Below are 15,881 nucleotides of genomic sequence, written 5' to 3'. Positions count from 1 at the left end.
CTGTGTTTCACTCCAGCTTCATTTTTGCACATATAATAATTGCTTTGATGGAAACAAGCACATAGTAATTGGAATTCAGATTATACTCATCCATCTGAGCTATTTCAAGATGATCTTAATCATTTTTTTTCGCTGCTCATGGCCTACTTTGTAAAGACTAAAGGCTGCCACTTTTTTTTTAGTTCTTATCATCTCATGACTGATATAAGTCAGCATCTAATTGGCTGTTTCAAAAATTCTCTTCACTTTTATCAGGATGCTGTGGGGTTAAAGTCTGAGCACCAGGTTTTGCTTACAAAAAGCAACAGGCAGATGTGGAAATAAAATCATGAATGAACGGATGAATGAAAAATGAAGTGTTGTGCAAGTAAAATGTAAAACAGAATTTGTCTTGACACTTAAACAGGCACGAGGGCTTTGAGGTTGCCTAGGCAACTGGTTGCCTGTGCGATGGATGGGCAAGTGGGCGTGGAGTCAATAGGGGTTTGTGGGCCGGCGAGAGCGGAGGCAGCCGATTGGCACACAGCACATGCAGCACGGGGGCTTAAAGCAGAGCTCATCATCTGACAGTGGTGTCTACCCGCGTCCATCTGCAGAGAAATGAGGAGGGTCACGGCAGCGCGGCATCCTGGGAGTCCACACCTTTGCCTTTGTATCCCACAACAGCTGTTTGTGAAAATGGCACAGTCATGGGGACTCCCTCCCCTCGATTTTTTTTGATTGCCGCGTTCTCTGGATGCAGCTTTAAAAAGTCACGTACTGCGCCTCTTAACATCAGACTTTTTAGTCATGAGCTTGAGCTAGAAAACAGAATAAGAAATGCTTATTTATTTTTTGATTACTGGTCCATATTCCAAACTAATGTCAAGATTATCCTGGCAATATTGAAACCTATTGATCTCCAATGAAGTCCTGTGATCTAAAACCTCTTCAGAGATGACATACAAAAGCATCAGATCATCACCTACTTGCAGCAAAGGCAACACATTACACACATCTGGCAAAGCTAATGAGTCTTCTATTGTTTGAAAAGCTATGTAATCAGCTAATATTTGCAGCTCTGGTTTACTGTAAAGTGAGACAATGAAAACAACAAATCCTCACACTGGAGAATAATCAGCCTTGAATTGCCTTGCAGTAGTCTCACCACTTTCAGTGTTGACAACCTAGGCATGCAGCAGTGTTTCCAGCAAAAACCACTGAATAGAAATTCAAAGCTCCCTATTAAAGGTCAGAGGTCTTGTGGTTTGCACATTACTGTGCGCTCTAACCGCAGCGAGGACTCCACTGACCCCCACTCTGGTGTTTATTTACAGTTGTGTTGCAAAATGATACCCTTAGCTATAAGACAGGTAGTGGTTTAGCATGAAATAAACAGCTATTTTCACGGGTATATATTTGTTATTCCAGTGCATAAGTGTTGTTTTTGTTTGCAGTAAGAGCCTAATTAGTATTCCCTCCTGATAGCATCTCGTCTGTATAAATACATTTAGCTTATGGGGATGTCAGCAGCCATTTCTCCTCAATCATACAGCCGCCCAGGTCATTTGCATTAAGTAGCCTCTTTTTAGGAGCTAATTATTCACATGAATTTCTAGCCTCTGCACTGTTTTTTCCCCCTCAGGCTGTCACCTCAGCCATTTTGTTCTTACTTTGAGTGAGAGGCTGATCAACAGTGAGAGATTCCACTGAGGATGCATTGTGCGTGGGCCACTACCCCACTGATGAGCTCCTTATGTAATATCCGTCTTCCAACCTCTCAGTGCACACTGGTGGTGGATTGTCCACAGTCAGCGCGACCTGGCAGATTTCACTCTTGTGTGGACACATTTAACATATCTCACCCATGCATGTGTAATATAGTAGCTGCACAGGAATCTGGAATTTCTTTTAGGTAGATTCAGATGGGTTTACCCTAATACACACATGCAGTAAAAAATATGCCATGTGTGTCAGAGGTCATCTTTGTTTCTTTCTGTATCTCCTGTCACTCTGGGTTAAAAGGGCCTTTAAATATATATATATTTTTTATTATAGTCTGTCTAGTGTATTTGGTTTTTATATAGCAACAGTGGCCCCCTGTGGTGAGGCTCTGTCACCACATACACAACAACTGAGGCAGGTTTTGACCTTTGGTGTGAAAGCTCTCTTTTCACATTTCATCTCACAGAGAAATAAAGGACAAAGTGAAGCCAGACTGCAGCAGAATCACTGCAACAAGCAGTATTACCCACCAGCACCGGGGTGGGGGGTTTGCAGAAAATGAGGGTGTCTGTTGTGTTGTGCCCTGCACTAAGTGGGCAGAGCTTATGCTGGGATTGACATCAATCTCTTTCGTTTATTGTGTCAAGGCTGCGCTCAGTCGTTGGCTAAAGTCAGATTAGCCATTTATTTACTCTGCAGCTGTCCCTTCTCCAGACGCAGTGCAAAGGCATTATTGTGTTCGGGTTATTATCTCTGGATCTAGCAGGCGATGGAGTACCCTCCTCAAAAAAAAAAAAGAAAAAAGAAAAAAAAAGAAGAGTCTGTTACAATAATTCCCTTTATCACTCGTCTGGCTAAATTGCCTTTTTTTACCATGTAGGTTTGGTTGGTTGAATGAATGGGAACATCCTTTTCCAACCTTTTAATATTCTGGAATCTGGAATTTTCCGGATCCGGAAGTTTTTCAGCCATTTTCTCTGGTAATTCAGCATTTATGACAGGAGCTTTAAATGACTGTGCTGACTTTGCCTCAAGACGCCCTGCATTTTGATGGCTGAGATGCTCATTGAGAAGTCAGAAGGCATATAGGGACAGACAGAGTGAAGAAATCAATTAAAACATCATTACATCTTCACAGCATTCACGGCATTGCACCGCTGATGGTCTTCACAGCAGCTCTGAATCATGTGACCGTCTCCTCTGATGATAAGGCATAAAATAAGTCAGAGTATCCGAGTCCTAACATGTATAAAGGCGCCTGACATGCAAGTAAAGTGAGGTTCATGAATACTTTGATAGATGGATAAGCCGTAGATGTGTTCTAGCATGAGTCATTGCCGGACCATTAGGAGATATGGACACACCGATAGGATTACAGTGCACTGAGCAGCTGTTTATATGTAAAGAGGATAATTAGCAGCGCTTCTCCCACATATTTTTATTAATAGAATAGACTTCGGAATAGTCAAGAGAGTTTATTTGCGGTCAGTGCCCCACAGGATGCCGGCAAGTACGGCCTCTGTGCAAGTAATGCATTCTCTGTGGTGTTTGTTTCATGCCGAATGTGCGTGTGTCATGACTTTTTCAGTGTGTGCTTTGAAAGCAAAGTCTACTTAGCACAGAGAAAGTGAAAGCCAGCACAAATGAGACTGAATCCCGAGAGCAGCTGCTTATCTGTCAAGTATTTCATGTGCAAACATGTATTTACCTCCTTAGACAGTTTACACAGGATGATGATGATTTGCCATTCGAGCGCCATAGAGATCGACGCCATATACAGTTTCTTGGTTCATGTAAATATTTTCTGTGCTGCTGATTCCCTCACACACACACACACACACACACACACACAAACACACACACATATACGCACCATTCTGATTTTCATTTACGTTAATTGCACTGTGTATCTTTGTTTTTTATAATTTCCACGCCGGACACCAAGATAATTCTTTGAATAGATGGAATTTAATTTGCGACTGCAGCGGACTGTGTCAGGGTGATTCATGAGAAAACTCATATCGGCCGCTGTGAACCCACAAGATCATCACTTCTTGAATTTATGCATAACAATAAAATCAATTTTAAATCTCTCTGATCACCCCGTGCCTTGGTGTAGCACATAAAAATGACCATCACTAAAATAATCATTCATTTTGACAGCAGCAGCGTGGAGATAATCACCCGATGGCAGTGCAAGATGAAAGCAGTGATGTCACCTGCATGCATGCATGTAGATGTTCACTGGGAGGTTGGATAATGATGAAATACGCTGAGGGCCGCGTGGTTCCTACCGATCATCAATGAAATGCACATCAGTTAATGGAAACCATCGTTCTTCTCATTCACTTGCCACAACTGATATGAAAATGCACGCTTTCAGCTTGTTTTCTATTAGAGCGTCAGCAGTTTTATTGGCTTTCAGGTGCTTTAATCATCTGTTTGATGGCGCTCTTTCCATTAGGTAGTCTGCGTCAGCGTGCCTGACTACATACCAACACAAAGGAAGAACATCAAAGGATGTGGACTTGTTTGTTACACACTCCTTGGGAAACCCAGTTTTTTGTGTTGTAGCTTATAATAATTTCAGTGGAGCTCATTTAATTTTGAGTATGTTTTCTTTCCTGTTGCATCATTTCCTCAAATGTCCTAAATTCCAAGACTGCATGCTTTTTAGTTTGCTTATATCTTTGACAGGAATTTGCCTGAAAGAAAGAAACAGACTTTTTGCACTCAATTTATCCACAGTGGGTCACAGAATCTGTTACTGACTCAAACAATCAAGGCTTTCTATTCGAAAACTTGTACAAGCATATATCTTATACAAGAATCGTGGCCTAAAATTAAGTTTTTAACTTAATTAAGTTTTTAACTTAATTTTAGGCCACAATTTTAGGCTCAGATGTGATTGGCAGCATGGGGACAAACAGTTGTTGAGCTGGTCACAACTGCTACACAGCAACTGGTCACAAGGTTTTGCAATTAGCCATACCTTCTTTTTAAGTGGCCACAAGCCAAAGGGACAGGAAGTCAGTGACAACCCCCCCCCAAAAAGCATAGCATATGACTGAAGTAATGGTTAGCATTTAACAGTAAACCACACTGTTTTTGATATCTGTCACAATACACATCTACTCAGTAGTTCGCTGCCTTCTCTCCTTTTCTATTGTTATTCCTGACCAGCTTCACCAGCTCTCTGAACGTTACCAGCCCTGTGTCTTTACAACAAAACTGTAGATGAGGCAAAAGCGAGCGATATGCCAGCCATCCTGCAGCTGTCACTCTGAAGAGGCGCAAAACCTGACACTGCGGCTGTGCTCATCTCATTGGCATGCACCAGCAGTGACCAGGCAGTCGGTTCAGACTCAGTACAGACAAAAGGGCCTATCAGAGAAAAGCGACAGCAGGCTTCACGCGCCTTTACCTTTTGATCCCCAAGCACTGACCTTGACTCCCAACTGTTTAAACTGCCTTTGTTGCTGCAGAGGTAAGACAGGAAGGGAATGAGGCTTGGGATCTCTGTTATTTTTTTGCACCATGTGGTAGCTTTCCATCATCGGCCCTGAAACAGTGGTGTGCTATGGCACCTTTCAGCAGGTTTCTCTCATACCTGATTCTTCCTGCTGGGAGCCCAGAAATAGTGCACTGCAGCAGTGTGTTTCTCCTAGGGGTGGGCCGCCATGTGACCTCAGAAACTACCTATGGAGATGCCTGAGTAAAAATAGCAGAGCCGTCATCTTCTGCTAATACTGGAGATCAGGCTGTGTGTGTGTGGGGTGGTGTGGGGGGGCTTCCCCTGAATTTCATTAATCTCAGAGTGTCTGCAGTTATTTATCACGCAGGATTGCATAACAGAGAATCGCATTAAAGAGCTGCATCTTCCCAGAAGTGCGGATGAGGCTGATGCATCTTGGAGGGTTTGAGGTAGCAGGTATTTGTAATGGTCCAGTTAAAGAACAGGTCTCCCTTCTGCTAGGGACTCTGCTGATGCAGTGTTCAGCAAGCACAAGAGGGGGATGGAGGATTGTGGGCGGATAGGACTGAGTTAAGGATGAAGAGATGCAGAAGGAGAGAGGAGGAGGAGGTGGAGAAGAACCAGAAGGAGATCACATTCTTGTGTCATTTCTGCTGCTGAGGATTGTGTTCCTGTAGCCTAAACCTAAAATTCACAGCTCATTAGCCTGCTTATTTCACTTTGGAGTACAGAAAGGAAGATGTGGCGTGCGTGTGGAGTGTGTATGTGTGGCAGTGTGTTTATCATATCGAAACACATTAAACCTTAGTGGCAAGGAAAAAAAATCAATTGCTGAAAAGTTAGCATGGATTGGAGGTGTAGGAGGTTATGACACTTCAAATCTCAATGAGGCCATAGTGTTGAATAATAATGCACACTGTACATGCTCTGCATACAAGGTGCTTTCTGTTAAATGGATTCAAGAGGACTCTGGAAAATGAAATGTTTAAAACGGGTTAGATCGGCATCTCAAGTGCAACATTGTTCACTCTTGCTCATTAAATGGCCATTTATTGCAATTTAGATGCAATTTTCTTGGCTTTTAATAATTTGTTACAGGTGAGAGGGCGCTAAAATTTTCAGCAAATGGCTCAGTTACTGATATTAGGGCAGGCTACGCCTAACGTCAGTAGCAGTCTGGCTTGGCGAAGAACACGATGTTGACGTCTCAGCAGTGAAAGCGGAGAGATGATGACTGCATCATTCCCATGGATGTTTCAAGGTCTCAACTGTACTTCTGTGGCAGCTGTCTGCCTGGACACTCTCCACAGAAGTGCAGAAGTTATTAAATTAATCTCTTTGGTACAGCAGCTACAGTATGTTCCTCCATTAAACTGACTAGATTGTGACACATCCAGAAGAGAGAAGTCCCCCATGTCTAATAAAGACCACTTGTCAGCATTTTAAAGAATCCAATCTGTGGTTTGGATGTAAGCCCGAAGAAGTGTGATCAGTTAATATAAATTCCAAGTACATTTTATATTTTGCCCGCAGGTCTGTTCACATGATATCTCACAAGCCTTTTGCCCCTCTTAAAAAGAAAATCCCCCCCCAAAAAATCAAAGTAATAAAAAAACTGATCAGTGCTGCTTCTGTGCACTTTCTGTTTCGCTGATTTGACGGTGATTTTTAAAAGGTCTCTCGTTCAAGCTTTTACGTGTTTTTGTTCCACCTCGTCTGTGTCAATACCCGACAAAGGCGCTGCGGTAAAATATCAGATGGAGGCACAGAAGCTTCGCATCGAGCTCTCTGCGGTCATGAGAACCGTCAGAAGTTGACAAACGGGGGGGAAAGTGCTGAGCTTATGTGTGTGCGACATATTACCGTTGTTTCCGTGATTAAGCAAAGCCGTTGTGCGTGTCCTAGCTAGTCCATTACTCTCCTGCCATTTTCAGATTTGGCTTACATTGTAACAAAAGCCCTCCAGCAGGCCTCAGTTTTTTGGAGAGCCAAATTGCAGGAAACACTGTTTGGGCACCATTACTCAGTGTCTCCATGTCAAGTCTAATCAGGTCAGGTTTTGTGATTCATTTCGGCCTGCTGCTCGTGCCCACACCATGCTGGACAGAAGCAAATAGCACAGCGAAGTGTTTCCTCCTTCAGTGTACCTGTCGGGGACAAGATGATAGGCCATTATGTTAAGGGGACCTAAAAATGTCACAAGGAGATGCACAGCTCCATATTGACTTGCACTAATAGAGCTGTCACGAAACTTCACCAAGTACGATACAGATGTTTTCACTGGTGTCCTCAACTTCTTTGTCATTCAGCCCCTGTAGATAGCAGCTGAGCTGGAACTAAGCCTCTGTGTCTGGCTGTCTGGGTGAGGACGCGCTCTCCTCCAGAATACTGAATGTCTGTCATTTCTGATAGAGGTTCAAAACGTTTACTGTAAATGACTTTCAGGTTATTAAATTTCATGCTAAAGTGCCACTTTTGATGCCTTGGAGAGACGCCGGGCCTGTGGAAGTTGCAGAATGGGAGTCGTTATCTGTCAGTTTGGTGGGTTTTTTTATATCTAGATATTGTAAGTGAATGTTTTCTGGAAAACCCACAATCTGCCTTTGATGGATGTTAGTAAGCATGTTTCAATGGCGTTCACTCGACTGAGTGCCATTAAACTGGAGCCGCTGGAGTGGGAATTAATTTTCAGTCACCTGTAGAAGTTTGTCTCCCATGGCTTTTCCACAGGCTGAAGATATGAGATTCTCATCAGTCACAGATATGCTAGTTAGGCGAACATAACAACAATTAATCCCACACTGAATGCAGAAATCGACGGTGCGTCAGAATTCTGGAGCCGTTATCTGTTGAAAACAAATTGCGTAACTGTATGCTGTAAGCCAGCAGCACCGAATCTATTCACATGCAGCTTTTATTTTGCAAACCTGGGGTTCATGAACTCAATTCAAAACAAATAAATGCCCCTATTAGCTGCTTCACAGGCGTGCATGAGGACGGGTCACTTGTAGGTATGATTGTATCCCTCCTGACTTCTTGGTTGTTGTTGTTTTTTTTTTTAATTAATTATGTTTTTTAAAGGCGCTGTTGTCAGCTTCATAACGAAGCTCCCAGCTTATTGTTTCAGCATGCATGGGCGGCACAGGAACGGAGACAAAAGGCGTGGGAAATTACATGGGAGCTTGTGCCCGAATGTGTCGCTATTCTTGGCCCTCTTTTTGGAACAGCACAGGAAGAAAAACCTTGAAAAGGAGTGAAAAGACTCGACAGAATCAGACAATATACTGTAGATTCTGTGGTAACGCAGCAGAAAGAAATATGGCCCACTTACGTATTTTGCACAATTACTAGCTTGTGAAGATGGAAAGATAAAGAAAACAGTTATATTGCAATCGGAACTAAAGTAAAAGTCTCCTAATAGTTTCGAGTTGCTTTACTGTGCTTTAGCAAGATGACAGCTGCGATTGGCTGCTCCATTTATTTTTCCAACTGCAGGGTTGCTGCAACAGGATGCCAGTGAGATACAAGAATGAAGCTGAAAGCCAGATGGTGCATGACAAATTACATTTTGCTGCTAGTAGAAAAAGAAAAAAAAAAACTGAGGGAAAAGATGATCCAGTGATGATCCAAATATAGTCCAACTCCAAGTTTAAAAAAAAGACCACACAGCTTGATTAAAAGGATTTCTTTCTGTTTAAATTGCTTCTCACAAACCGTGCCCTACCTCTGACCTCTTTTTTATTAAGCAACAGTTTAGCTCACACAGATGTCAGCGAATCATTGCACATCCTAGCCATCGCGGCTCGCTATTTTGAGTGGATTAATTCACTAAAAGCGAGCATATCTCTTATCAGCTTCGCAAAAAAGATCATTGAGGATCGCCTTTATGTAATAACACTCCAAATAATGCTTATATTGCTGCTGCTTGCACATTTCAATAAAGATTACACAATATGTGCAATAGCACATCAAAGCTATTAGATAAAAGCAAGTTCGAAGGCAAGTATGAAAAGATGATACCAGAAGTAAGCGGGGGTTTGCAAACTAATGTGGAGAGGAGGAGGACTGGGAGCCACCAGCCCACACAGATCTGCCTGTAAAAAACAAAACAAAACAACAAAAAACAACAAAAAATGTGCATCTCTCTACAGCTTCCTCCTACGTCTTCTTAGTGGTCATTTTGTCATCTTCTGCAAACCAGTATGTTGCCTCCGTGTTTCCCTGCTCATGCCCAGTTAGTGAATTCCAGGCTGACCTTTCCTGCACGCACTTGTTTCATTCTCTTCTGCCAAGTGTGCAAACCTCATCTTTTCTGCACAGTGAATTACTCCATGTGGCATCACATGGCCAGTAGTATGTTAGCTGGCAGGGGCGGCTGTGATGATTACATGACACGAAACTCAAAAAGTCAAGTCTCCCGCCTATTCATGCCCCCATGCACATACAGTAGACTTGCAGATACAAAACATAAACACACAGCAAACAAACACTGATCCCTGGTACTGTTTTATTTTCTGTCAAAGGGAACAAGAAAATTAGCAGTGAGCAGCTTGGATGTCAAACATTTTAATTAGGGCTTATACAGCTTAGGTTACGCAACTAATACACACTCTTGTCACTGTCCCTCTCTCCCCCATTCAATCTTGTTGCATTCTCTGTCTCCGTCGTTCTCTCACACACACGCTATACAAACGCACAAGCGCTCGCTCTCAAAACCTGAATTTTAGAGACAGAAGCGTCTGGAATTTTTTCACAGCCTCCCACAGACGTCCTCGAACCTATCATTTTCTCTGCAGTGGAGCAATGGTGACGTATGCTCGTCGCTAGTGCAGCTGAATTTTAAAAAGCTCTCCACCCACGCTCAATACCACTACTGCAAGCATAATTATCATAAACTTTCCTTGCTGTCTGTAGCCCCTTCTGTGTGTGATTCTCTTGACTTAATTCATTTGCAGATATTAATTCAGCATCGATGTGGGGAAAAGAGGAGTGGTGGGGTGAAAGGGGTCTGGTAAATTTATGTCTTTTTCAAAATTGGCAGGTCATTGTGTAATTAGCAGCACTGTGTAATCACCTGGGCGAAGCGCTTGTTTGCATATATATATATATATATATATGTTTTTTTTCTTGTGCCCGGAGGTTTGTGTGTTTTTACGTGCACAGATCGGCTTATATCCCTCTCAAACTGTTTGTTTACATTGTGTCCGTGGCTGATTCTTGCTTGGGAATAAATACTGTTGCACAATATTTTTTTAGGGGAGGAACACGTTGTTTTAGTCCTGAGCTGTATGCAGTATTCACCTGTGTTTCTGTGTAGGTTTTATTAGATGTTCTGCAGATGTTTGTTGAGGATTTGCAGATCTTATTTGTGGTTTTTGAGGGAAGCCACCGAGTGCTGAATGTGCCACACAGAGACCTGAATATTCACACTCCAGAATAATTCCCCCTTAAGACTGTTAAGGCAATAATTAATTCGAGGGACAGATTTTTTTTCATTTAATTTTTCGGTTTCGCTTACTTGTCCTTGTGCAAGAGTGGCATAATCAGTCAGGAAATACTTCTGTATTAAAAAGATCTGTTGCATTAAAAGAATGTGAGAGCATGCACCGAAGCAATCTTAAAAATAACAGTTACACTATGATTACTGGTTTTCATTTTCACTCATGCTTGAATAAATCCCCCCATACCTTCCCTGGATACTGATTCCTGTGATCTCAAGGCTGTATTATCTCCTGATTGCTTTCCAGATTATTTGATTGCTCTGTAAATCTCATATAGTAGTGAGTTTTGCATAGCCAGTAAAGGTTATATATGTGAGATGTTACTGATATAGTTCCCATTTTCTCCCCCAGTTGCCCTACTGACTCCTGGTCTGTGTAGAGCAAAATTGGGTCTACAGAGGGTTTTTTTAGTGTTAGCACAACTGTTATTATCTCTAGATCTAAATACAGCGTGGAAACAGTAGAAAGAAAGACGTGCAGCTGTGTGAAAACTGACTGCTATGAGTTTGGCATCATTATTTTGCAATATGCAACTGTCTGGAAATCATGCCAGTGATGATTAACGGAGCTGATAAGCTTGGAAGGACATAATTTTGAAGGATTGGGCAATTTGGAACCTGTTCTCATTTCTCATCTCCACCTAAAGCTCCAGGTTAAAACCAACAAAATTGCTTGTTTTTACTGACACATTCTTGCCAGCTAAAATCTTGTTTTCATGATCACTGAGGTAAAGCCCAGATTTTAAACGGGTTGGTTTACTTGAGAGTCAGCCAGGGAATTTAAAGACAATTGACTTCAGTCACTATGTACTGATTTCTGGTTTCTGCTTCTGTAATATTACAGAAGATTCACCTTACAGGCACAGAGTTCAGTTCAGGTTTACATGCTTTGTCTGCCCTGTGTATACGCTTAAGGAGCTACATAGTTTAAAATGCAATCATCCAATTTTATTAAAGATTAAAATTGGTGTTATCAACCTTAAGTTTCCCATGTTTTAATAAATCCTTGTTCAGCCTTATATTTTTTAAAACAAGTGGTCGCTTGGAAACTGTTCCAACCAGTCTTGCCATGTTCAGTCTTTTTTTTCTTTTTTCTGAACCAGGTCAACTGGCAGCACGTTACGTTTAAATGCTAAAGCTTCAGCTAAGCTGATTTGAATACAGTTATCACTAAGATCTTGAAGGAAGCCACACGGGTTCCACTTCTGTCAGCAAAGAATAGGAAACCGAGGCAGCAGTTTACATGAGCTCACCAAAATTGGAAAATGACAGATTACAAATTTGTTGTTTGGCCTGATGGATCTCATTGTGTCATTCAGATGGTGGGGTCAGAATTAAATAGCATGAAAGCATGGATCCATCCTGCTTTGTATCAATGGTTCAGGCTGGTGGTGTAATGGTGTGGGGATATTCTCCTGGTGCACTTTTGGCCCCTTAGTACCAAATGAGCATCTTTTCACCACCACAGTCTACCTGAGTATTGTTGCTGATCATGTCCATCCCTTTATGACCACAGTGTACCCATTTTCTCATGGCTGCTTCTGGTCAAGATAACACGCAGTGTCACAAAACTCGAATGATCTCAAACAAGTTTCTTAAACATAACGATGAGTTCGATGTACTCAAATGGCCTCCACAGACATCAGATCTCAAGCCAATGGAGCATCTTAGGGATGTACAACTGACAAATCTGAAGCAACTGTGGGAAGCTATCATGTTGATATGATCAGAATGTCTGACGAGTGTTTCCAGGATTTATGCCATGAAGAATTAAAGCAGTTCTGAAGGCAAAACAGGAGTCCTCCCTATTTGTGAGGTGTACCTAATAAAGTGTCCGGTGATGGCGTTATTCTGACGAGTGCTCTGAGAATTGTTTTTTGTATTAACCCAAACTACACCCCAACCTTCTCCCTTTTCTCTATCAAAAGAGCACAGCACTTTTTCTTGCATTTTTTGGAAATCCAGAAGATGCCACCAGGATTCCTTTGTTATTAGAGCCTCAGGCAGTCTTGCATGAGGTCAATTAGCAATTCCGAGCTCCTGTGTTTCGTCTGTGATGATGATGATGATGATGATGATGATAATCACAGTACCTGACTCTCTCCAGTGAGGGCAAACATCTCTTCAATCAAGGGGTATTTCTGATAGCTCTGAGTAATTTTCTCCTGTTTCTCCATGCTGCGCTTCCCGAGCAATATATTACATTCACATGTTCACACGAGGCTATATTTAAAGCGTGACATCAACACCTATGAAAAGTCATGAACATTTCTGTTCTCATTAAAGCTTGTTAGTCACTGTGGCAAACTTTGCCACCAATTTGTCACACAGAGCTCAGTTTGAAAAGTTCTGAATAAATGTATTTGTGTTTTTTAGAAAGCAAACAACACTGGAGTTTTTTTTTTCTTCTCCTTTCTCCCCTCATACGTAATGCTGGAGAATACCGGATGCCTGAGGCTTGAGCTGTGCTGATGTGTGAATGAGGTCAGCAAAAAACCATATTCGAGAAGAGTTGGGCTACAGCCTGCTACCTGCCGAGTGCTAATTATAATAAGTCGGGAGGCCGCCTTCAGTCTCTCTTCCTGTCACCCTGTTTGCCGGAGGAAGCAAACCGTCTCCGCCAAGGAGTTTACATATGTACGCGGCCGTCTTCCTCACACTGACTCATGTTCTAATACTGACGAGGAATTAGTAAGCTTTACTCATGTGGCTTGAATGCATCATGCAATCTGCTAGACAGCACCAGTGTTTGTCGCACATAGTGTCTGCGTCTTATATAAACACACTAGTTCTGACTGTCTGCTATGTCTGCTGTTGAGACATTTCCGTTATGTGTGTGTGAGTCTGTGTGTGTTTCCAGCTAATGGTTATCCAGACATCATCACAAGCCCCAAAACTGCTTGAGTCTTCCAGATAAGTGATGTTGCTGTAAAAAAAAAAAAAAGGCCTTCCCAATTCAGCCTCTTAGTTACCCCGGGCTTACAGGGCCACAGAGACCAGTCTGAGTGAAGCTTCTTAGTTTTGAAAGTTTTCTTTGTGTTATGAAATACTTTGTTATTTTAATGTAACTGATATAATGTTATAATTAGGATGCAATTCCTTAGCGACGTGACTGCCCCCCACTGGAAATGTGGTATATTGTGTCAAATGATCTAATATGAAGAGAAATACTGCTGACTGGCAAAAGCCTTGATTGAATTCGATTAGAAAGTGAAGGCGAAAACCCCAACAGGCAGTCTAATTAGGGATTTGACGAGATTGTCCAGTCAAATTTTATAATGATGCCTGCTTTGAATTCAATTCTGATGCCGCCATAATAACAAAAATGAAAGTACTGTAGAGATGATGTGCACGCTGTATTTGTGACACATTTAAAATATAATGTCGTCTTATGGGATGCTGGAAAAGTACCAAAGGGGTTTTTTGGGATGTTAACCTGACAAAGAAAGATTCCAAACGTAGCTTATAGGTGAGATAATAATCGCATGGCGAGAAAATTGTCTTGCAAAAGTACAGAGCGTACCTTTCTGTTGCTGAACGACTAAGGAATGTAGCCTAAGAAAAATTGAAAGAGAAACTCAGGTCGGGGTGTTGGCAAAACAGCTACGCCTGTGTTTGACAAGGTGACGCACAGAAATGAGATAAACGGCCAACACACACAGTATGACCTCCGCTTACAATCAGGCAGATGTGTACACATACACACAGGGAGATACAGACGCAGAGGGTAATTCTGAAACCTCAGAACATGCCAATCCAGTTTTTCAGAAAAGGTTTTCCCTCCACCTTCCATCAAGATACAGTTTCAAGACGGAGAAATATTTAGCTGCAGGACAGGGTTAAACACAAGAGAGGCTCTGTTACCTGGTCAGCACTTTGAAATGCCAGGATTTACCGCAGCACAGGTTTCCTTTGGACCGGACCACAACAAAGACAACAGGATAGTGGATTAACTTTAATCCTATCAGGACTTCCTATGTAGGACCCTGCTAACCAACACCTGCATTAAGGAAAGGACTCAAAGGGAGCGATACCACATGGCCTTTCTGGGCCGCCTCCTCGGACTGTCCATTAGCCGCTCCGGCTTCTGCTTGTTACCACAATATCAGGCTGGCATGGAGTGCGTGCCAGAAATGACAAAATAGGTTTTTTTTGGTTTCTATGCTGGACAGAAAAAAACTGGGGACTAACTGAGCTGCAGATGTCAACAGAAATGTCTGAAAGAAGCAAAGGAAGATAAAAACCCAGGAGTGGCGCAATGAATCAAAGATGATCAATAATCTGAACGTGGATTCAGGCACCTAAATATCTTTGTTTCTTTTTGGTTATATCACGGAAAAGTGCCTCTGAGGTTATAGCTAGAATATGTTGATGTGCTTCGGGAGTCGCAAGCAAACTCGAGACCGGCACGAGATCCAGTGGAGTGAAAAGGACCGTTTACTCGACGATGAGACCCACATCCTTTCAAACCCCTGCTTCCTAGACACAGGTAAAGGCCGAAATTACAACCTCTGACAGCCTGATATGGGATTCAACTTTGCTGCTGTACTTGCTCACTTCAGATTTTTCTGACGGTGCACGCGCTTGGTTAGAGTTTCCTGTAACAATATCTAAAATGCTTTTGATTGTTTTCATTCTAACACCGCTGAGTCAGTTGATAAAGAGACATAAGGGAGAAAGAAATGTGCCAAGAAACACTTCAAATATCAGGAATATCAAACGTACTGTAGATGGCACACAACGGCAATAGCAATTGGAGGACTTTAGGGAGACGTTACGAAAAAACAAAATCAGTTCAAGTCAAATGCTGTTGAGATTTAGCGTTTGGCACAAACTGCAGCAGTTGGGCTGTAACTTTCTGCCTCCCGGTTATTCTGGTTTCCCCACAGTGATGCACTCAAGGAATGGCCACTTGTTGTTGTTGTTGTTGTTATTCTTCTTTCCTCATAAGCAGTGTTGTTAACTTCTGATTATGCATCTGTTTTAGATATATGATTTTTGTCCAGGCAAATCACACCAGCTTTGAATGGTTATCCAGCCGATAACAGTACATGCCCAGTGAACATTTTCCCTTCCAGTGTGCTTTCTCTTGTTGACCACAAAGGGGCAGTGTTCCAGTCTTAACCACACTGGGTGCTGCAGAGTTGTGGGGGTAAAATCTGCCTTGATTCTTTGTGGTGCATGGCTGTCTAAATGAGCTCT

This window comes from Aulonocara sp. 'chitande type north' Nkhata Bay, linkage group LG18 (genome assembly GCF_057382095.1).
Source record: "Aulonocara sp. 'chitande type north' Nkhata Bay isolate Kocher_YH1m ecotype deep benthic linkage group LG18, A_spYH_male_GT1.1, whole genome shotgun sequence".
Lineage (NCBI taxonomy): Eukaryota > Metazoa > Chordata > Actinopteri > Cichliformes > Cichlidae > Aulonocara > Aulonocara sp. 'chitande type north' Nkhata Bay.
The sequence above is the reverse complement of the archived record's forward strand: the minus strand, read 5'-3'. Positions refer to the sequence as shown.